This window comes from Pleurodeles waltl, chromosome 1_2, assembly GCF_031143425.1.
Source record: "Pleurodeles waltl isolate 20211129_DDA chromosome 1_2, aPleWal1.hap1.20221129, whole genome shotgun sequence".
Lineage (NCBI taxonomy): Eukaryota > Metazoa > Chordata > Amphibia > Caudata > Salamandridae > Pleurodeles > Pleurodeles waltl.
In genome coordinates this window covers 995305889-995329711 of record NC_090437.1, presented here as the reverse complement: position 1 = coordinate 995329711, position 23823 = coordinate 995305889, and the positions used below count along the sequence as shown (strand labels likewise).

General features: G+C 40.5%; 1 protein-coding gene across 3 annotated transcripts in view; it reads right to left on the bottom strand.

Moving 5' to 3' along the window:
* The window catches only part of GABRA2 (gamma-aminobutyric acid type A receptor subunit alpha2), a 554383-nt gene that overhangs the window by 508929 nt on the left and 21631 nt on the right, over window positions 1-23823 (bottom strand). The gene's annotated exons all lie outside the window — the stretch shown is intronic.

Sequence of the window (23823 nt, the reverse complement as noted above, 5' to 3'; positions counted from 1 at the left end):
ACTAGCAGTCCTCATCAGCTAAGTGGAAAAACCTGAAAAGTCCACCCGCATTGGCATGGGTCATCCCCTGGTATGTGTTCTGTAGGGAAATGGACCATCTCAGCAATATTGGATTCTCCCCCGTCATCTGCATTAGCCGTCTGAGAGGGCTGTGGCCAGTTTGTACACGAAAGTGAGTACCAAACAAGTATGGTCTTGGCTTTTTCAGGGGCCAAAGCAGAGCAAAGGCTTCCCTCTCAATGGCACTCTACTGTTGCTCTCTGGGAAGTAGTCGCCTGCTAATGAAGGCAACTGGCTGATCAAGGCCCTCTTCATTAACCTGTGCAAACACTGCCCCAACCCCTTGCTCTGAAGCATCTGTCTGAACCTCAAATTATGTTGTGTAGTCAGGGCCAGCAACACTACTACTGGCCACATAGATTCTTTCAGAGTGTCAAAGGCCTTTTGACACTCTGGGGTCCACATGACTTTCTTTGGCCTCTTTTTAGAAGTGAGGTCTGTCAGGGGTGCCACAATGGTCTCATAGTTCTGAACAAATCTTCTGTAATACCCAGTCAGACGAAGGAAGGCCCTGACCTGTGTCTGGGTTGTAGGAGCAGTCCAATCCAATATGGTTTGGATTTTAGCCTGGATAGGTTGTACATGGCCTCCACCTACAAGGTGACCCAGGTACACAATTGAACTCTGCAGTATTTGACACTTACTGCCTTAATAGTCAGACCTGCCTGTTGCAGGGCCTGAAACATATCCTTCGGGTAGTATAAGTGAATCTCCCAGGTGGAACTGTACACAAGTTTATAGTCCTGATAAGCTGTACTGAACTGCTCCAGCCCAGACAGAACCCTATTCACCAACTTTTGGAAGGTGGCAGGGTCATTTTTTAAGCCAAAGAGCATTGCTTCAAATTGGTAATATCCCTCTTGTGTGAAGAATGCTCCTTCACTGAGGGTAACCTGCCAGTAGCCAGAAGTCAAATCAAATATACTCAGGTACTTATCAACCCCTAACCTATCAATGAGCTAATCAGCTCTAGATATAGGGTGATCATCAGTCTTTGTTACAGCATTCAGTCCTCTGTAGTCCACACAGAACCTCAACACTTTAATTTCCCTCTGGGAATTAGGTCTGGGTACGAGCACCACTGGAATGGCCCATGGACTGTCAGAAGGGTCAATTACTAACAATTCCAGATTCTTAGGTACCTCAGCTTTGATACCGGCTCTGAGCTGGTCAGACAACTTGTACAGCTCGCTTTTGTCAGGTAGGATGTTGCCATTGTCAATGCCATTGACACGCCAAGTGGTGAGTGCAGAGGTTAGGAGGAACAGACCAGAAAACTACCCCAGCACCTGCTTGACGTCTCTGTGCTGTTAGTTTGCCAATTTGGGAGAGAGTGCAACTCCCTCCACTGACCCATCTTGCACATTGTAGAAGAGGAGGTCTGACAGTAGCTCGGTTTCTATTTCTCCTCCTTTATCTGGGACCATCAGCATGGTCATGTCTGCCCTGTCTTGGTGGGGTTCAACCTATTGACATGCAGGACCCTGTGAGGGATTCGTAGGGATGTTAAAATCTACCAAACAGGTAACTTTACCCTTCTCCTCTAGGACTAGATGGGGCCCAGTCCACTTCTCCTGGAGAGCCCTAGGAGCCACAGTCTCCAACACCCACAACAATAATCCTGGTTCGTACTGGGGCATAGTAGTTTTCTGGTCATACCAGAGCTTCATGAGCTCTTGGTTGGCTCCAGGTTCCTGCTTGCTTTGTACCTTTACTCTGCCATGTGAAATCTCAGGCCTAGTACATAGTCCAGTACATTGTTCTTAGCTTCCTTGAGAGGCTTTTCCAAGACTCTCTCACCAGGCACAATCAACCTCTTACAGAGTTTCCAAAAAACAATTCAAATGGACCGCCCTATACACAAAGAGTAGGCATGGTACAAGAAACATCCCATCTCCTCCTGAGTTTGTCCGGCAAACCATTGATCATGCCCTTTAGGGTCTAATTGAACTTTTCCACCAGACCATTAGTCTGGGGATGATATGGGGTGGTGAACTGGTAGGTAAGACCACATTCTTCTCACATCGCCTTCAGATAGCTGGACATGAAATGTGTGCCCTATCTGAAACAACCTGCATTTGGAAACCCACTCTGGTGAACACATCAAGTAGGGCCCTAGCCCCCTGAACATGCAGTGACTGTTCTGAGGGGAACTGCCTCAGGATGACTTGTAGCATGATCCCCTACCACCAAGATATACCTGTTCCCTGATGCAGTTGGTGGGTCCACGGGACCAACAATGTCTACCCCCCTCTCTCAAAGGGAGTCCCAAGCACTGGGAATGGTAGCAAGGGAACCTTTGATTTGCCCCCTGTCTTGCCACTGGCCTGACAGGTGGCACAGGAAGTACAAAACTCCTTCACTTTGGCAGACATGTTGGGCCAATGGAAGTGTTCACCATCCGGTTCCAAGTTGTACTCTGACCCATATGACCTACTAAGGGGATGTCATGGCTCAAAGTGAGAAGGAATCATCTATACTTTTGAGGTACCATCATCCTTCTGGTGGCTCCCTCCTTGAGGTCTCTGGCCTCAGTGTCTAGGACTCCCTCTTCTAAGTAAACTTCATGGGACCCACTAACATCACCCTCTTCTTACCTTGAAGCAGTCTACTTCAGAGCCTCAAGAATGGGCCACTCTCTCTGTCTCTGACAAAATCACCAGCTCCTGCCGATTCTGCCGAGATGGACAGTCCCTGCAAGGGTGGAATTCCACCCTCAGAGGTGAGATCCTCCCCCTCGGGGTTAGATTCCTTCTGCACCTCTGAAGTTCTCTGGTTTGGCTCACGAGACCCAGTGCCCTTTCTGTTGTCATTGGGTGTCTAGCCCATTATTCTAGAGTCTAAGTGTCCAGCCTTTCCCTGCTGACCAGTATGTGATCTGGTCACAGCACATACCCACTCAGGGAGATCCAGCATCCTTGCATGGACCTTTCTCATTACCCCGACCAGTGAGAAGCTTCAAAATAATTTCCTGGTAGACTCCACACTGGGAGTGCAGGAGACACAACTACCTGTTTAGAGCCTGTCACACCTCCCCATTCCAAATTCACCATTGCCATGGGATGGAGTTTGGTTCTGCTGTCTGCATAGGTGCGCTGGTGGTACACTCCAGTTAAGATCTGCTCTGGGATGATAGTCACACTGGCTCCTGTATCTCTCAGAGCCTCAATCTCAGTTGTATTGATTTTAGGCCCCTGCCTTGACCTCTCCATGCTGGGAGGCAAGGGGATAGGGCTGCAATTTCTAACCCACCCATTGACACTAAGGTTGCCTCGGTTAACTCCTTCCCATTCTCTCTGAGACAATCTCCACCCCTACACCTACACTAGCATTCTCTGTGGACTGCCTACCAGTGGGGGCTTTTTGTGCTAACACCATTTCCTCTCTTGTGTCCTGGCTTATAACAGTCAAAACAATGGCCTGCCTTCATCAGGTCATGAAACTTTCCTGCCTTTGTACAATCAAAGTACTTCCTCAAAAAACCCTTCTTCTTGAAAGTGGCATGGCACACAGTCCCACCCTCTTGTGCGGATTTTGGTGGGCCTTGTGAGGACTCTTTCTGTTTTTTACCTTCTTTACTCTGGGAAGGGTCCCGTCCTTTATTCTATTGGTTATTTCCCCAGTGTTGATTAGAAACCCAGGTTGTCATCCACTCATCAGTTGTCTCCTCCTGTTCCCTGAGGCCAGACAACTTGCAGTCCAATAGATAGTGGTGTAACTTCTCTTGTACAAAAAGAGACACAATGTGCTCTTTAAGAATCAAATTATATTGCCACTCATAGGTACTCACTTGGTTACCATTAATCCAGCCCTCTAGTGCCTTCACTGAGATGTCTACACTGTCTACCCAGGACTGTGTGCTCACCTTCTGGGTGTACCTAAACATCATCCTGTACTGTTCTGGGGTCAGACCACATTTCTTGACTAATCATTCCTTCATGTGGGAGTATGATTTTGCCTCATTCCCCTGTAGGGTCAGGAACCTATCACTCCCACCTATAGGAATCAATTTCTACTGGAGTGAACCCCAATACATAGAGTGGACCTCTTTTATCTCAAGTGCCCTCTCAAATACATTCAATCAGTTGGCAATGTCATCCCTCTCAGTATACATGGGAATTATTCCCTTGAGAAGCCTGGTATTAGACCTAAGCATCTCATTACTTTCTCCATTGTTGCTGGTGTCATTTCTTCTCTCTTCTTCCTTTGCCCACTCATTCTCCATCACAAGGGTTTCCAAGTGAGCCTGAAGCTTTCTCTTTTCAAGAGACAGGTATGGATCCTGTTAGATATTGGGTCTCTAATTAGAAGATGTGTACACCCATGTCCAATTAGGGACCACAATCCTAGTCAGGGTAAGCCACTACGCAACCTAAATTATTCTGTCCTCACACTCTGGCAGCTAGGCACAAAACAGGCATGCGTAACTTAGAAGGCAATATGTAAAGTATTTGTGTAATAACTCATACAGTAAAACACCACATAAAGTTCTCCACTGCAGTTTAAGAAAATAGATATTTATCTGAATAAAATAAGACCAAACTGACAGCCAGGCAGTCCCTCTGACAGAGTCCAGTTCTGGGTCCAGACGGGTTTGGTGGAGGCACAGACCCAGTATATATACCCAAAAGTGCCTTTGAAATGCACAACTTCCCCTTTCAACCCAGCCCTGTCTGCTAGGAGCCCTGTGGGGGTGTTATCAGTCCTTTGTGTGAGGGCAGGCCACTGGCCTTTAAAGTGCAAGAGACTGCTTCTCCACCCTTCCTGCCTAAGGAAACCCATCTGTATGCAGATGAATTCAGATGCAGCTGAGTGACCAGTGATTATGGCTGTCTCAGTGGAATGCACAAGGGGAGCTGTCAACCAGCAGGAGACCTGACACGAATTGTAAGTCTGTAAGGCACAGATGGCCGGCTGTAAGGTACAGACTGTGATGTAGGCAGATAAATGCCTACTTTATAAAAGTGGCATTTCTAAAATAGTAATGGAAAATCCAACTTAACTAGTAAGTAGGATTTATCACTGCCACTCCAACCATACCAAATATGACATGGCTACTTCTCTTAGATCAGAAATTATTACTTAAAAGCATATAAAGGAATTTCTAATGCTAGCCTATGAGATGAGCAACTTTGGGAGTTTTTCACTACTAGCACACGCAAAATGTATAAGTACATGTCCTGCCTTTTATTTACATAGCACCTTGTCCTTTGCGTTACTTTGGGCCTACCTTAGGGGTGACATGTATAAGAAAAGGGGAATTTAAGGCTTAGCAAGTTATTTTACCTGCAAAATTGAAGTGGCAGGGAAACTGCACACAAAGGCCTGGCAGACCTGAAACATGGTTAAGGGGCTACTTTTGTGGGTGGCACAATTAGTGCTCTAGGCCCACTAGTAGCATTAAAAGTACAGGCCCTGGCCACATCTAGTGCACTTTACCAGGGACTCACAGGTATATTAAATATGCCAGCTGGGTAGGAGCCAATGTTACCATGTTTAGGGGAGAGAACGCATACACCTTAACAATTGTTAGCAGTGGTAAAGTGCCTAGAATCATAAAGCCAACAAACATGCGGTCAGAAAAAGAGGAGAAGGAAGGCAAAAAGATTGGGATGACCCTTCAGAGGGGGCCATTTTCCAACAGCTACATTCAACCATTGCTCAGTGTTTCCTAAAGCAATTATAATGTTGTGAAATACCAGTCTAGCAGTGAGATGCACTGACTTACATGGAATCGTGGGAAATCTCCATCTGTTTTGGGGATAACAGCCTACAGTCTTTCTGTGTAAACAAGAAACAACAGATCCAGTCTTCAATAACGGTGTCTGTTTAGTTAGCCAATGTTTAACAGTTACATCTGTAAATATAGCGATTTATTTGGGACCACATGTGACATATGTGTTCTACCTCTGCACTTAGCCTCTAAGTCCACATCTAAAGTTTTTATTATCTGTTTTGAGCATTTGCAGTACAGTGTAACTGGGTTTGGTCGTTATTTTTCTTGCTTCTTGATATGCCCATGGGTCACCTGTAACGTCTGAAAGGAACAGTTCTGGCTCACCCTTTATGTGCACATATGTGTAAGCACGTGAGTTTCGTCTGTGGAAACCACAACATATGTGTGCATATCTCCCCGCCTGCACAAACCAGGTATGCCCTCTACAATACTGTAACGTGACTCCAATCAATTCATATTAAACAGTACCAAATATGCTGCTGTATTCACACCAACATATTCTAACTGCTAGTTACTTCAGTCGACTGAAAAATTGCAACAAAGACCGGCTCACTTTGTCTCTTTCTTCTTGACACTGCAATAGTTGCCCATCTTGTACTTTTGGAGATGAAATATTTCAGAAGCTTCGCATTGTATACCAGTCAGAGGAACATTTTTAAACAAGAAACTGAAGACGAAACAGCAAAAGAAAGAGAGCGAAAAATGACAACCTTTTTGAGCAAGTGTTTTTCAATACCAATATTTTTGGTCTACAAAAGTCGGTTAAAAATATCTAAAATCCTCCTAAACGGCCTACGTAGTTCTTTATATTATCTGACACATGTGATCATTCTTTATCGATTACTGTCCTATTATGCCAAGAATAGTTCTGATAAAATGTCAGCAGAACCCTACGAAAGTGTTATTGGATCTTAATGCAAATTTTCGTTTTTAATTGACACATAAATAAGATTTATGTTTCCCACTGGTTGAAATCAGTAAATATCAGGAATCAACTAAAATATTTCAATAGTATGACATTTTTCCCAATGTCTACCAGTTCTAAATTACCGCTGTTTAAGTAATAGCAACAATCAAACGCGTAACACACTGCTGTGATAGAAAGCACCTAAAAGCACGCACATCAGAAGTGAAAGGAAAGTACGACGGAGAGCATATACTGTGAACTGAAGATCCAATATACTGTGAACTGAGGATCAAATTTACTGTGAACTGAGGATCAAATAAGCAATCTGAACCCGCCAATACAGTATATGTATAAACCAAACTCGAAAGTGACCTATGAAGGACAGTGCAGAAAAACAGGACCTAATTGGGTTAAAACTGTAATGGCAAGACAAATCTGACTCATCCAAAAGCACATACATTACTGAAGATTATTTCTAGCCAGAGTTAATTATCTCATTCTAGATTTCTTCAAAGCCTCGTTAAAGCTTTCCTTAAAAGCACTCAGAAATAAAAGGGCATTAGGGCTAATGCATTTTAACTGAGCAATGTTGATTCGGCTTATAGAACAGTCTTATAAGGAGGTGGACAATAAGAAATACATTTTATGAAATGTTACATTTTCTAGGCTCTATTAACAAATTTGCATGTATAAGTGTGACTTACTTAAACAGATTTATGAAAAGAAAGTATTCACAAAGGTGATCTTGCATTTGTAAATTCTTTTAGTAACTCATGATGATAAAATATTACATGTGTAAAGACTAAGCAAGGGGTGAGAAACTGATATTCAGTGACAGGATTCCCTGGAAAGTTTGGGAAGAACCACAAACTCAAGAACTTGTGTGTATAATAAAACTCCTCTCCAACCCAGTCCTGATGAGGGCCTGCTATACTAATGATAAATTCACATTTCATTCAGTGTTTTTACATATCGATGTGATTGTGACCTGACCCTCAATTTGCAATGTCATTGTAAAAACCACTTACATCTCAATGGATGGATTCACAGAAGGTCACAAAGGTCATATTTAAGAGCTCCTAACGCCTCCTTGCACCACATTAGTGTAGTTTTCTTTTACGTCAATGTGTCCCACTGATGCCAAAATTGCTGCGTCAGATTTACAAAGTGGCACAATGCATGCATTGTGCCACTTTGTAACCCGTTGCGCCACATTATGCCTGTGTCAGGCTTAATAATGTATGCATGGGGGATTTCCCCCATTAAGGGGGCCGAAAAAATGGCACAAAGGAATGTTGAGAGCAGGTGTTAAAAGGGGGCATGCCATTGTTTGTAATGGGCCCCCATGTACTGTTCAGGGTTAGCAACAACATTTTGGCGCTAACCCTGAATTGTACATCAATAGCGTAAGAAATTCTGATGCTATTGCTCCCTAGACTGCACCATGGTGCACCGTATTTTAAATATGGTGCATTAATGGTGGCAGTAGGGGGGCGCAAGGAAGGTGGTGCTATATGCACTGTATTGCTACTTTTCTTAAATCGTGCCCTAAGTGTTGTACCTTCTGTGACCCTTGTTATTTTCAAGATCAGAGGCCTACAAGAGACAGAAGACCTGCATCCCTGTGTTCAAATTCCTAGCAGGAAAACATGATTTTAATAGCAGACTCTGACCCTTAAGGGAGCAAGCTGCTTAAAGAAAGCCCATCCCCCTGACAGTCTATTTGATGATGAACACCTCCTTCTCAGAAAGTTCGACAATCACGCTTCCAAATCACTTCAAATCAAAATGAGTTACCACCCCAGCTCATGGGTCAGAAACAGTTTGATGGTTGGCTACCGCAGTCAGGAAGGCTTTTCTGTCACAGAAAAGGGATGTGGTACATTGTGTATAGGTATTTGGCAATTGCAAACTTTTTGCTTTTGCGAATCAAAGGTTCCCGATCACAAAGCACTTTTGTATATGTAGGACCCTTCATCCATTTCCAGGAATATACCCAAAATGGATTGGGGGAGGGATATAGCAGGCAGGCAGAAATTTATTCCTAGTGGAGGTGAAAAAATGAAAAAATGTGATGTTGGAGAAGAAATGGGATTTCATCTTTCATATGTGTATAATGCATCCGGACATGCAGTAGAAAATATCTTTGAACAGAAAAAACACGAGTTCCAAAAGTTTATCTCAAGTGTGCTTTGAAACAAGTGACTGGCATGGCTGTCCGTCTGTCTGGCTCCAAATCCTGTATGTTTTCAATGACATATCTCTCATAGATACAGATGCTATAGATATAGAAGAAACAATGTAGCTTTATTGCATTCTATCATAGTTCCTATCTTAAAAAATCCATCTACTTACAAAGAGAGGTGAGGCGACGTTTGTCACTCTAGCTGTCTTTAAGTCATCCTTTGGCTCTCATTTGAGGCCCTATTTATAGTATTTTGAGGATACTGCATTGGTACTACTGCTACTGAAATTACTGATAATACGGGCCACAATAATTCTGGCCAATTTATTAATAGTGTTTAATTTGAGCTGGTGGCTACAGGTGGGGTCCATTGAAACTCATTTTTGGGGAGCAAAATGTATTTTTCATCACCAGACTTTGACTGAGGAAAAACACAAAAGGAGAAAGACAGAGGAAGAGAAAGATGGAAAACCTTGGCAAAAAGAGAAATCAGGGGCCTCCAAGAATAGGTAAATGGGGCAGTGGCTAACTGGTGGTGGATTAAAGATTTATGCAGTGAAATCAAGCATATGGAGCCTTAATATTTGGCACACCAATATTCGATGGAAGAAGCTGAATGCACGTTTTCTGTAAAATTCTGGCCCCAGCACTTAGTCTTCGACAAATTAGGCACAGTGTATTTTTGTAATTTTCTGAGATTTTACTCAAGAATGAGAAATTACCACAAGAATCGCCATGCGCCACTCTTTCTCCAAACACATATTGCCAGATATTTTGGTGAGACGTGCATGGTGTGACAAGTGATTCTGAAGTGATCATTGGAGTCCTCAAGACACTCTGTAAGTTAGGAGGACTCACGGTTTTTCTAAATTCAACCGGATGCTGTTCATCAATGCTCAATGTTCATCTAAACAAAAAATGATAAAAAATCGAGTTTTCACAGAATGTTTGGAATAGACTTTCCCAAGGAACAGGAAATGATTGTCCCTTTAACCCTGTCTCCTCTGTGGTAAGGTATGGGGCCTCCATCAGCCTTCTATGTTGCATGTAGCTCCATAACATTTTCAGAAACCACTCATTTAGAAGTTACGGTGTTCGCTGCTGCTACCACTAAGCACTGATTCACAGAACTTCATCCAGCAAAGTATCAGTGCTACATCCTAATTTGTTTCTGCAGAGGGTCATCATTTTCCTGGTGACTACCAGTAAATATCAGACCCTCTCTACATACACATCCTGGATTTAATGGTAGCCTTCAATAGGACTTAGTTGAACTATATGTCTTCTCAGAGGCCCTCAGCTTGCCATTATTTAGAAGAATCGCTATTGATTCGAGCGTTTTTTTTTTAAATCTAAGTATTCATTAAGAGAGACATTTAAGACCACTAGAAGTATCCAGAGGGCCCTCTACATGAATAAAGTTATCTCATGAGGACAACTTCCTTTCAAATTAGACTCATGAAAATATATCTCATAATATATAAATCCTGGTTTAGCTAGGCTGAAAGGTACAACTTTTTAAACACCTCAGCCGTCTTCTCAATTTAAACGTTGCGAAATAGCAGTCAAGCGGTGAGATGCACTTACTTACAGGGAATCGTGGATAATTTCCATCTGTTTTAGGGATAATGGATTACAGTCATTCTGTGTAAACAAGAAATGACAGGTCCCATCTTCAATAACAAGTGTCTGTTTCGTTAGCCAGTGTATTTAGCAGATGTATTTACCACATTGCACGTGTTTTATGATTCAGAAAAATGCAGCATAGTTGGCATAACTACTATGTTGCCATTTCATGTAATACAAAGACACGTTTCTTCCTTCTTTTGGGGGCCTTTAATGCTTATCTAAAATCACTCAATTATCTGTGGTGGTAAAACTGTGCCACATAACTGTTATAACATAACGATGCAAGGACTAACGCTTATGGGTCATTCTCCTTTCATTACAAAATGCAGAACAGAGTGAGGGATTTACAAATGGTCAGCATACGTGCTGAGATCAAGAAGAGTAACAGAAGTTGTGCAGGTAGGAGCGGAATCCTCATATGTTTGATACTGACCAGAAATCGTAGTAGTGGAGAGGAGCGTTTTAAACGATGGCCAGATGAGGAAGTTTTAAGTTTTCGTGTACTCTCATGAATTTTGCTGCAAAGCCTTACTTGGGAAACCTAACATGTAGTTTAGTTGACATTTTGTGTAAATTCCTTTCTGACGTACTCAACTAAACTCTAGATAGCAGTAATAACAGCAGCATTGTCTTACCTCATTCCACTTTTGTCTCTTTTTAGTTATTTTTTTTATTCAATGTTATCCATTTTTGTTATTTACTTCATATATTTGTAGTGTTAAGTATATTCTGCATACCTATCATCTGATGGCACCAGAACACTACTCAATGGTACAGAGGTTGCAGAACCTGGCAGTGAATGATTGCAAAGGGTATGTCAGGTGAGTTGCATAGGTCGTGAAGTTTACAGAGTTCATACGTCAGTGAGATGTAGGTCATAGGTATCACATGCTAGGACGTTGGGGGTTGAGGTGGCGGAAAGGGTTGGAAACTGCTGAAAAAAGAGGGAGAAGTCTGAGACCAGCTTATCCCAGCGTCTGGGTTATAGCTGGTCAGTAGTGTCTCCTTGTCATTGCTTCCAAACATAAGGCTATAAGTAGCAATCTGCCTTGAAGATGAGATAGAGTCTTACATTATATGCAGTCTGGACGATGAAGCCAGAAAAGTTCGAGAAGTGTATCCCTTTATGATCTTCTTTGTATTGCTGGGGTTTACTGGGCGATAAAGGGGGGATATTTCCTAATATATTTTGTCCCCACTGTTTTGGAAGGATAGAATGAAACCCATGTAAAAGCTCTGTGACATTATTCAAACAAGGCAGGTGGAGCTTTTCAATTTAGGTAGGTGGTGAGGATCATTTTAACAAGCCTCATCTGAATCTGGGTGTGGATTGATGCCCAGTTTATCTGTATTTCTCCTTCACTGTGGGGTGCAGCTTCAGCCAAAATTCAGATACCCATTTCTACCTGATCTTTCAGCATGCTTTCACTTGCTGGCTATCACTGGTAGATGACCTTCAGAGGTATGGTTATGTGTTGTGGGAAAATTAGTGTAGGGAGAGGTTTGTGTTGGAGAGCAGAATACTTAGGGGTATCATGTAGAAAATGGAGTTCGTTTATTATAATAGAATACAATGATGAGAAAAATTCCAAGATTAAATGTGGGTGAAGTCTGTAACCAATAGTAGTGTGGAGATAAGGGTCTGTTATCCCACGGTGATTTTCTTTGTCATTTGAAATGTACTGCTCAACATCTGGATGGCGGCTGGTCAGGGGTGCGCCCGAAGAGCCAGTGTTGCTAGATTTTAAACAGCTGGCCATGCAGTTTTGTAGCTTGTTCACCATTAGTCTCGCCAGAATATTGCTCAGGGAGAGACGTGAGCAATGTGAAAATAGTTTCAGTTTGTCGTGGGTGGCACAGCAGAATGTTCCTATTTACAATAGCACAGTTATGATGTTGAGGGTTTAAGAGAGTGCATGCCTGAGAAGTGATTTTATGACAGCTAAATCTGCCATGTTGTTATAGGAGAATTAATATGGGAACTGATGAAACTAAAAGCAGAGTAATTGTACAGGTTAGAAGAATGACAGATAGGGATTGGACAGAGTGGTATTTTTGTTATGGGGAAAGTGTTGATTTTCATGAAAAAGTAGTGAAGGATTTCAGTGAATATTTTTATTGCGCTTGGGGTGAGTGAGAGGTAGACTGATTCAACATTTAAATACGTTTTGTTTATGTAGTTTTTGAATACTGTGTTCCCGACTTTGTGAATAATGCAATGTGTCTTTATATTCCAGGAATTCAACAGTTTGGATTTTGTTTTTTCTTCAATGGGATGAATGAATATTGATAATTGTGTAATTGTGGATGTTTTTAGTAAACGTTTGTATAATATGACATACATATCATATTGTTGGATAGGATACAAAATATCTGAAGTATATGGAAATATCCAAAGCTGGTTGAGTAACGCTGATGATAGGGCAATCATGAGGGTTGTTTGACCACAGGACAATATTTCAAAAGCATACTGAGTACTTCAAAAATAATGAACTCATCTTACATTTCACATATCCATGTACCAGAAGAGTCATAATTTATGCATGATAAATTCAGTTTTAGCGGAAATAAACTATAGATATCTTCATTTATGAAACTCACAATAACACACATTTTGTTATATGGAAACGTGAAGCAGAATTTGAGCAGTTACAGATTTAACAAGTTGAATGAAACAAATATTAGATATGCATGTATATAAGAAGATCCAATTGTAAGGAGGCTCAAAAAGAGAAAATCCAAATAGGTACCCAAATTGGTACCTAACTGCTTCTGTTGTTAGAAGAATAGAAGCAGCCCTACTGGATGAAGGGATACGTTATTGAAAGTCAGCAGCTGACTATATAACACTCACCTTTTGTCAAGAAGTATAGCATGTAAAACTGATTATGAAAATGAAATAAAAAAATGTTGCTAATGAATCAATATGTAGTGAGTTTGCTTCGTACAGATTCCAGAAATCCCTTTTAGCACTTCACAACTTATTACTATTTTCTGTATGCCATAAATAGCACTCGGAAGTAGCTGCCTAACAGAGAACTACAAGGAATGTCTTGCTTGGGAAATTCTAATCAATGCCACTATATTCCTGACACAATACCACGTAGCAGTGTATCTTAATTAGCTCTATGCTAATGATTGTATGGAATTTGACATGCCTGCGAAACAGAAGGTGTAGCAGAACATAACAAAGGCATATACTGTGAGACATAAAATAGAAGCAATGCGTATTATAATTCTGCAGTTTACAGAGAGTAGGCAAAATGTCTTTAGACATAATATACCATTTATTAGTTTTGTGTTTAGTGATGTGACCAGAGATTACTACTTCAGAGGTGAATTCAATGTTTTTGGATTAACTAATAAGTTCTGATTACTCCTTTACTATTAACTCTACTATGCAAACATACACCACATTTAAAAACCCCAAAAAGTACCCTGGTTAACAAGACAAAAATTTATATTTTTAATTACATATAGATTGATGATGATTACTCTGTGGTTGCAAGGAATAGACAAGCCACTTTAGTACGGTCATGAAACTAAACATTATTATATTGTAATAACGAATATATCAATAATGATATTAAAAGAATTTATGAATATGGGTTAATTACAATTAATATATTGTTCTGAGTTGTGGCAAATGCAAACTAATGTGGAAGATGAAAATAAAAGAGGATCAGGAGTATCAAAATATTCAACCTGGACAAATTCTTGAAGAAGATGATGGAGTTGGAAATTGTAAGATTTTGGGTGTCTGTCTTTGTGAGCGAGTACCCTGTTTGCATAGCCACTCCCTTTTTCTGCTGAATTTTATTACTGGTTTTTAAACTCTGCAAACTGGGGCACAGCTGTCTAGTGCCTAGAGTGTATATTCTGACTGCTAAAACATGTAGAAATTGTCTAATCCCTGATTGGTTTCTTTAACTTTTCTATAAGGCCATAAGATATGTCATGAACGGAAAGGTTTCACCTGTGAACTACAGCACTTATTTTGCCATCCAGGAGTGTGACAAAGGAAAACATAGGTTCAGGCCTACCGCTGTAGACTGGCTGCTGTAGTATAAACCCTGCAGCTTGACCTGCTAAAATAACTATTTTTTTGACAGGTAAACAACCTCTCTTTTAATTATTATTGTCAGTCTTATGTGACCCTTGTAACCGACAAGGTAAAGTGGGCTGAAAATTGCAGCCAAACAGAGTTCCTGAGGTTAGATACACTCTGCACCATGTCACAATTAAACAGATTTACGGCCGCGGAAAACCTCTGAGTGGGAGCAATCTTCTTTTTTGGCCCAGCAGCAATGCACCTTCATCGTATTGATTTGGCAGGTTCATCCTGGTCCTACAGAGGTATTTGGAGACAAAATAATTCTAACTCTCAGGGTGTTAGGAGTGCAGTTTCACACAGTCAAGGGTCCAAGGACCTCAGGAATAGGATTTGGAGCGCAAGGCTCATTCCCCAGAAGTAACCAACAGGGTTCAGGGCAGGTCCAGTTTGGACTAGTCAGCTGGGCAGGTCATTAACAAAGGGCTTCTTTCAGCTTGTTTGGTCTCGTTAGCTTAACAGGAAGTCAGCCAACTGACCCTTGGAGTCTATTTCTTCTCCCTGGCTACAAGTGGGAGCAGATACAGCCTTTCAGGCCTCCTCCGAGGTCTCAACAGCAGGTGCAGGCCTTCCTATGTCTTTCACATGTCCAGTACTATTCTGAAAATGGTGCCCAATGGTGCCACATTTTTGACTGGTGCTAGCCTGTGGCTAGAGGTGAATCCTTCCTAACTAATTGAAAAAAAATTCCCAGAGGTAACCCTACCCACTTTTGCAGCAGTTCCACTGTTTCCTACTGCAAACAATCCCATAGTTCTCCACTATACCTACATCCAACAGGGCAGAAACTTCCTTCTGCCATGCAGAGCCACTGTGTTCACACTAGCGGTATGGCCAAGTAAATGAGAAACCTCTTTTTTGTGTTCACTTGAACCACATGCTTGAGGACGCTCCTCTCACACTGTGATTGTTGCCTGACTGTAGAGAAGGACAAAAAAGGGGACAGGCCCAGTTGTTAGCTACATATGCCTGTGACAGAATCGACCTCCTTGAAGTTAATGAAGTTTCTGGCACAGCCCAGATGGTCATCCTGTTAAATGAACAGACCACCCCTCTCACACCCAGGGCCTTTGTCTCTTTTTTGGGAGCAGGTTCATGCCTCATCAAGTGGCCTATTCAACTCCGGAGTGACAGGTGGAAGTTCATGCATATAGGCTTCAAGAGGTTTTAGGCAAGGAAGAGGTGGCTTTCTAAAAATATAATTTTTCAAAATAATTATTACAAATCCGACTTTACAGTGAATTGAGCTTGTAATAATTATTTTAAAAAGCCCAATAATTAACTTAGTGGGTGTTTCCTAGGCAGAGATAACAGTATTTAAAGTATTATTGTATCCCAGTGATTTTCTATTTGACAGCTAACCCTGCTGTACCACTGAAAATAGTGTTTGATGCCTTTTCACTGTAATTACATCTTTAACATTAAACTTTTACATCTCCCACTTTTAAATACCATGCACCCTTCCTTCTCATGAGCACTAAGGCATTCTTAAGGGTGGCTTATTAATATTTAAGAGGAAGGTTTAGGCCTGTTTAAAGGAGTTGCATTGACAGGTCATATGTTCAGTTTTACAATTGCACAGACAGGCTGCAGTGGTTCACTGTGTTCATGTTTTCACTGTCTCTTTAGTGGGTGGTACAATAAGTACAGAAGTCCACCAGTGATGTTTAACTTACTAGTGATGATTACCTTACCTGGGTACACTTTGTTCCATATATTAAGGACTTATAGGTGTGTTAAATATGGCAATTAGTAGTATTGTCAATTTGAACATGTTTTGGAGGTCAGAGCACAAGCACTTGGGTCCTGGTTTGTAAAGTCCCAGTACACAGAGTTAAAAAAAGATGATTAGCAGTGTGCTCTATCTGCATTCCTTCAAATACAAGGCTGCTGGCTAATGAGTGGTATATAACTAAACAAATTCCACAGGGAATATCATTGTAACAGTTGGTAAATTGGGCATACATGTTTTATGAGAACCTTATATGATAATGTTGATATAATGATTTGTATGTATGCCTGGCATGTAAAGTGTAAGATGTAAGCTTTTATAAACCATTTACAACCTTGTATGAATGCCACATCATAGATCAGTTGACAAAATTATCCAGATTTCTAAGGTTTTTGTTTCCTGAATAAAAACAAAACACAAAATGCCTCTGCTACAGATGTTCCGGAAGCTTTTAAATCCATAGTTCATGAACAAGATTGAATCTGTAACTGTAAAAGTATATGACACGTTTCAAACTTAAATATATACATAGCAAGTTCATATTCCCCTTACAACCAAAAAACTAAGGAAATGGTGTTCTTGCTAAGTTAGCATAGGTGGAAAAAAGGAGTGAGGCACCCCCTGTTATTTACATAAATATGCTAAGATTTATGCAAACAGAAAACAAAAAAGTAGCAAAAAGAGTATTTCCAAATGTGGGATTTCAAACCATAAATACGCTTAGAATGCTGGTATCCTCTGTCCCTTAACCTGTATTCTGAAATGTGTTACACACAACTGTGCAACTGTGTTATTTAACTTGCCAGTGAAGCCATGGCAGGCTTGTGTGCTAAATGCACTAGTGGCATGGAAGCTGAATGTCAGATGTGGTCTGTGATGTGTATATACCCAGCACCCACATAGGTGACCTAAGTGTATGGCTCCACGAGATACAATATTGTTCTGGGCGGGGTGTGCTTTAAACCATATGAAATGAAAAGTAATATAAAATCCTAATGGTATATGTTTGTTGAGTCTCTCTTAAGAGTGCCCTTTTTTCCCACATGGCATAATGCTGAATACACTAAAGACAAGTAACCTAAAAGTTAAACAAATATATGTCCCTCCAATGAAAATTTGCAAAAGCTGTTTGTCACTGGATAACCTAAGTTACATTTGTTTTGCTGAGTATACCTAAATAGTAAAAATAACTTCAGAGTTACATTTCATTCTGTTAAAAATTTGATTCAGTGCTGAAACTAGATTATTGATAAATGGGGTGGAAAAGTAACTTTTAGAACGTGTACTCTGTGCTCCCTAGGTAACCTGGAGTTAAAATCAGCTTGGCTGACTTTCTATTCCTCAGTGACTGTAATTAGCTTTCTAGATTATTCTAAATGACTAATCTCCCACAGGGCAATTAAGCTAATTCTGGGAGGACAAAGTCAGGAGTATTGTAAGTTCTTACCGCTTAGAAAGGAAGAGTCAACTATGTGGGCATAGCAACAGAGAGCAACAAAAAAGGCTGATACAACGGTCCCATCTTTCGAATAGGAACCCTAAACTGGCGATTCAGGTGAAAGAAACCTTTCAATTCAGAGCCCTTTCACACATTTGTCTTTGTCCACAGCAGGATGGATAACTTTGTCCAGCACATGGAGACAGGAGATTTCCTGTCACTTTTATAGGATTGGACTGGAACAATATATCAGGTACATGTAGAGAGAAGATGTGAGCCATTTTGAATGAGGAAATGTCTCTGTTCTATAGGAATCTTACAAGAACTGGGTGCATGGAATTCACTAATCACAAGCTAGAAAACAGGAAAAGAATAACGTCTTATCATCACAACTTTCGAGCATTTCTATACCTTGAAGAACACATGAAGGAACAAAGAACATTGTACCTAACTGCTGGGGAAAGAATACATAAATACATTTGACTTAAATTGGAACTCAGGAACTGGGACTGCTCTCCAAGTGCCATCTGACTGTTCTTGTTCACTACCAATAGGACATTAAAGGCGGAAGGTATCTCTGCTCTGCAGATGATCCAGCTGGCAGCCTGTGAGTGGACTGCAGTAGACCTTGAGAAAGCCCTGATTGGAGAGATACCAATATGTAGTAGCTGTCCTGAGAATCTGGGTGCTGTAGAAGAGCTCAGAAGTGACTTTTCCAGAATCAATAAACTTTTTTGAATTAAATGATCAATTAGACACTGGAAGGCGGCCTTCTGGCCAGTGAGTCACAGGAAGTTATGGTCTCTGCTCTCCTGGTGGAAGACTACTGACCACATTTAGAGTTCCATGCCAGGCTGGGCAGGCCTCTGTGTCTTCAGTAGGGTCCCTGCTATAGTGACTCCATGGCACACATTGATGATTTGTAAGTGTGATGCAGCTACTCATAAGGTTACTTATTTTATGAAACAAAACTCCAAAAGCAGAAGAGATCTAAAAGCAAATAGCCTTAGTAGGCAGGGAGCTTTTGTCTGGAATGGGGGAGAAGGGGAAGTTGTGCATTTTCCCTGTTCAGGGTCAACATGCCAGTGATGGTCGCCACTGTGATACCAGTACAGTAAGCTGAGAGTTCAAGATATTCCTAGACATTTCCTTAGTTCTAAACAGAGAGGAGGAGGCTTCAGTTGGACAGGGAGACATCACTGATGATATATTGTAGTGCTTCTTCTTTGCTAAACTTTAAATGACCCCCTTAGTCATTTTCTTTGGACCTCAGAAAGATATGCACATAATTTTGAGGTTGCCACATATAAAGTGACCTTGTCTGAATGTAAAGCTTGGGATTGGATTGAGGTAGTAAAGTTACTGCAGTATCAAAGCACCCTTCATGGCTCAGAAATTGAGTGGTGTCCTGATCAGAGCTCTAGCATCAAAAGTAATGATTCAGCAATATCTTGATGCGAGTACATCTAACTTCGAGGGACCCTCACACGCTTTGGTATCTTGCCTTGTAAAAATAGAGGATTTTGTACATCAGAAAAGTAACAAAATCCCAAGATAAATGTTTTATCAGGTGTCAAGCATAAACTCCTGTTATGCTTACACTTCCCTTGCTCCATTAGATTTGGCCTGAAATCATGGCTAAATTCTGGCCTACAGAGAACATTGACTCTGATTGGCACTTTTTGTTTCCTTGGTGCATCTTGTCTCAAAACTTGTTTAAGTTCAGAAGCTTTTTTATACTCCCCTTTTGAATTTTATCACACTAGTGAACTTTTGCTCATTAAATTTATTTTCTAAATTGGTTTGGTAATTTAATTATTCTGTTAAATATAGGACAGCTTGGTATTGGTTGAACTTAGCACATATTTTTCTGGGGAACAGCCTCCTTCTTGTGCTGTAGTTACCAATATATCAGCACAAATTCACTTATAAATATTTTATCACTTATCCAAATTGTGTTTATTAATTTGACTCAGGCACCTCTCTCTAAAATGTCAAAATTCCAATACACTCCTGTGTCACTCATACATAAATAAGGCATTTTGCAATGGACACCCTCAGATGTTAGGTACCCTAGTAAAATCATAAAATGGGCTCATTTTCATATGAGGACTGTAATCAATGAAGAATAACCAGGCATACAGTTATGCGAATTGTGGACAAATGTTTTACAGTATACTTGTTTCCTATAATGAAAATATATTTTTGTACATGACATTGTTTTAAACATAATACTTGGAAAAAAGAAAAGAAGTTTTTTCAAGAGGCTAGATTTTGTACATTACTACATAGCTGGACACTGGTGTTGAATAACTCTGAAGCATCAGTGAACCAACATTTGATTATCTGGATTTTTACACTGATGAGCCTGACAGCAATGTAAATGTCCTGAGAACCAGAGTAAAATTTCCCCAAACCAGAAATTAGATGATCTGTCTTAAGGTTCTTCACCCTATGTGCCAACTGGGCTTTAAGAATGTAGTCCAAGCACACATCTTAATCAGAATTGCCACCCTAATTTGAACACTGAAAGCTCACCTTGCCCCACTCAATGCAACAATTAATGCAGCAGCAAGAATGATAACCAGAATTAGACTCTTTGATCACAGTGTACCCTACTTAGCACTCCTACCATGGCTGCCCATTGAAGCCAGAATATCTCTCACATTTGCATATCTGACACGTAAGGCGGCATACTTCGGCTCACTAAAATATCAAGCATGCTCCCTCACCCCCTCAGAATGCAGCCCGCACTATGTTGCCCAAGGTCCCTCCAACTCAAACCCAAAGATAAAAAAAATGTAGCACCTATACTCAAAATTTCACTGGAGCAGCACCCAAAACTTGCAACTCCCTTTCACGAGCTTCACATGCCATTCCATTGATAGCTACTTTTGTGAAGGAGATGAAAACAATACTGATGATGAAATTCTTTCCCACAAGAATACACCTCAACTGGCCCGAAACCAAGGGAGCACCAATAACATAGAAAGACCATGCTGACAGGCTTCCACCCTCCCACCATAAAGCCTACACAATGCTGATCCAGAGACACACTTGAAAATTAATGACCACTAAGGAAATCAGTGGAGCCACCCGTGCCCCAATACAAACTTGACATGGAAGGATGCCGCACTGGCAACATCCCAACAAAATCCACACTTTATGCCTGATTCTAAGTATGCTTAACTGAATACATGTACCACAGCAGCCTCTCTATAATTATGAAGCTATGAGATCAGACAAGTGCTGAGGCTTATAAGACTGTTAGGGTCAAAACTCAGAATATCTAAAAGATCTGCAGGACAACACATAGATACAACCAAGACTCTTATAATCATGAAAAAGTATCTGTAAATAGTTAATTTGGTAGATCTTTGTATAAGTTAAATACGTATCCCATACAGCAGTCTGATACCCTCTGGTCATGTTTGTGCCTTAGACACTCTCTAAATAAAATTAAATAATTACAAAAATAGTTTTTCATTGTCCTAGCTTTAATAGGTTCGGGTATTTGCTATTCCATGTAGCTATGTTTTAGAACAAGTGTTTTACACAATATTTTGTTAAAATTTATTTCTAAACACATTCTTTAATTATTGACCTGGATGAGCAAACTATTACACTTAGTCCTAACTGGAACGTATTCAGAAATGGACCAACAAAATATTGAAGATGCATTTTTACCTACCCATTTTAGATCTTATGGAGGAATCCGGAAGTAAGTTATGAAGTTCTTATTGTCTAGCATACTACAATGTTTACCCATGACTATCCATTTATAACAAAATTACAACTTTAGTTACTACAAATATCTCTTCTCTGTATGGGAAATAATTTGAAAATGTGCACATTTCAGCAGTTCATCCTCCTCACCAAGACCTAAATTTAGTTTTATAGACTATTGATTACACGTCTGAGTAACAAACTTCACCAACAATCCCTTCTTATATCTCATATTGTACTACTTGAGATTGTGATTTGTGTCACTGTATTTCAATATTTGGTGAACATTGAAAGTCTCCAAGTGGCATTTTAAATATTTGAGAGGGATATCCGTTTGTAGACTCGTAACAACCTCATCCATGTCGATTGGTCTTCATGAGAAAAATCTTTAATGAAATCAAAGCCAAATTTGATTTGTATGGTACAAATTAAAGGAAGGTTTTAGAGAAGCAGTGAGGCAAAAGAGCTTAGAAAAATAGTATAGGTCTAGTAAATGGTGAATGAAACATCCCTTGAATTGAAGAAATATCACCTTGGTTGCCTAGTATGGTCGAATAAATCATTATCCTTCAGGAGAAGCAGAATGTCATGGAGAAACACTTGAGGTGAAACAATATTTAAATCAGAGGAGACGTGAATCGGGCAGAGGACAAATACATAAGAAATACGCACAATACATCTTCAACGTAATCCCTGACCAGTCTGCAGGTTCCCCTGTTTGGCTGAATAGAGCTCACAGAGTGAGTGGCTCTATGGGTCATGGAGAAGATAGATCCCTGGACCTTTTGGAATGCCTCCACCACTTCAAGGTCAAAGTGTGTGTTCATGGATAATATGACGACAAGGCAACATTTACTTTAATGTGGCATCTCTGGACATTTTCCAGGTTCTGTCCTTGGACGTTTTTCAAAAAAGAAAATGTTCTGACTGGTAACTGCATTGCTTAACACACAAGAAATCATCATAGATTGGTCATCCATTTCCAATGTTATTCTCCTTAAAAGGGAACCGTGTCCCTTATGGAAATGAAAATGCCTGATTAATAAAGTATCCTTTAGTTTTACACTTTTGGAGGTCATCACTGCTGCATCACTTCAGTAAAGGAGAAAATTCTACCAGGGCCTGAAATGTATCAGAGAAATTACAAACTGCCAATGCAGCTGGTCCTCACACCTCATATGATTTTGAAGTAAACCTATAAAACTGCTTTGAAGAAATTGTCCATCTATGTGGAGTGTATTTTATGACTAAATACAGAGGCTATCAGGAAAGGCTTAGAGAAAGACTGGAGGGTTTATTTCTGTTTTCACTATCCCTGCAATGGTGTATGATGGGGGATGGTGTCCTGTATCGGTTTTCATCTGCAAAATTCAGTCTGCTGATATACATTAGGATCTAGACTTGGTATTTAGATTCTGCCCTAAGTTAGCAATGAAAGCACTGGAACTTTATGGGGTTTGTATTTTGGCGAGGAGGCAGAGGTTGTCGGTAAAAGGGAAAGCTGGAGGTTTTTTTCTTTTTTTTTAACAAGATGGGGCTAGGTTTCCAGTTCCTGGATCCTGATCACAAGGCTGGCACATGGGGACAAAATGAAGGAGTCAGGTGACAACTAATATACCCTCTAATAGTTACCTAAATGTTTATTAGAATATCATAACAATATATGATGTCAGGGAATTGAATAAGCTTTCTTCAGAGGAAAGACCACTGGATGGGGTAATCCCTTAATCAAGGAATTTTTCAACCTCATTTTTCTCTTTAACTAGCAAGAAAATGGGGGTTGGGTGATGCTCCTCCTATATAATATAGTCCTAAGTTCAAAGTCACTCACCATAAAAAATATAACTTGGATTGTTGGGTGGAGGTGCTTGTGTTGTTTTGAGCATCCTCTCTTACATCAGCATCAGTATACTTTATCAAACAGAGGTAAGAACTCTTTTTGCATGATGTGCATTGAGCTTCATTATGACTTGGCCATCTAATCTGCTTGTAATTGGGGGAAACTTAACTATGACCTCGGACATGCACAGGGTCAAGGTGCTGAACTGTTATGGAGATACTAAGGTGCTCCCACCCATCAGGAGGTGCTCACTAGAAGACTTAGTGACGGTTGATAGTCCATGACATATACACCAGCTGAAGATCAATTTTCATTTTACTCAGCTGTCCATAAAATGTACAGTATATTTACCTTTTGCATATACCCCTTGATAAACATTTGGTGATTATAATTAAGGAGATGGAAGAAGGATGCTAAAACAATGTTATAGCCCTACAAAGATTGGTTAGAAAGGTCAT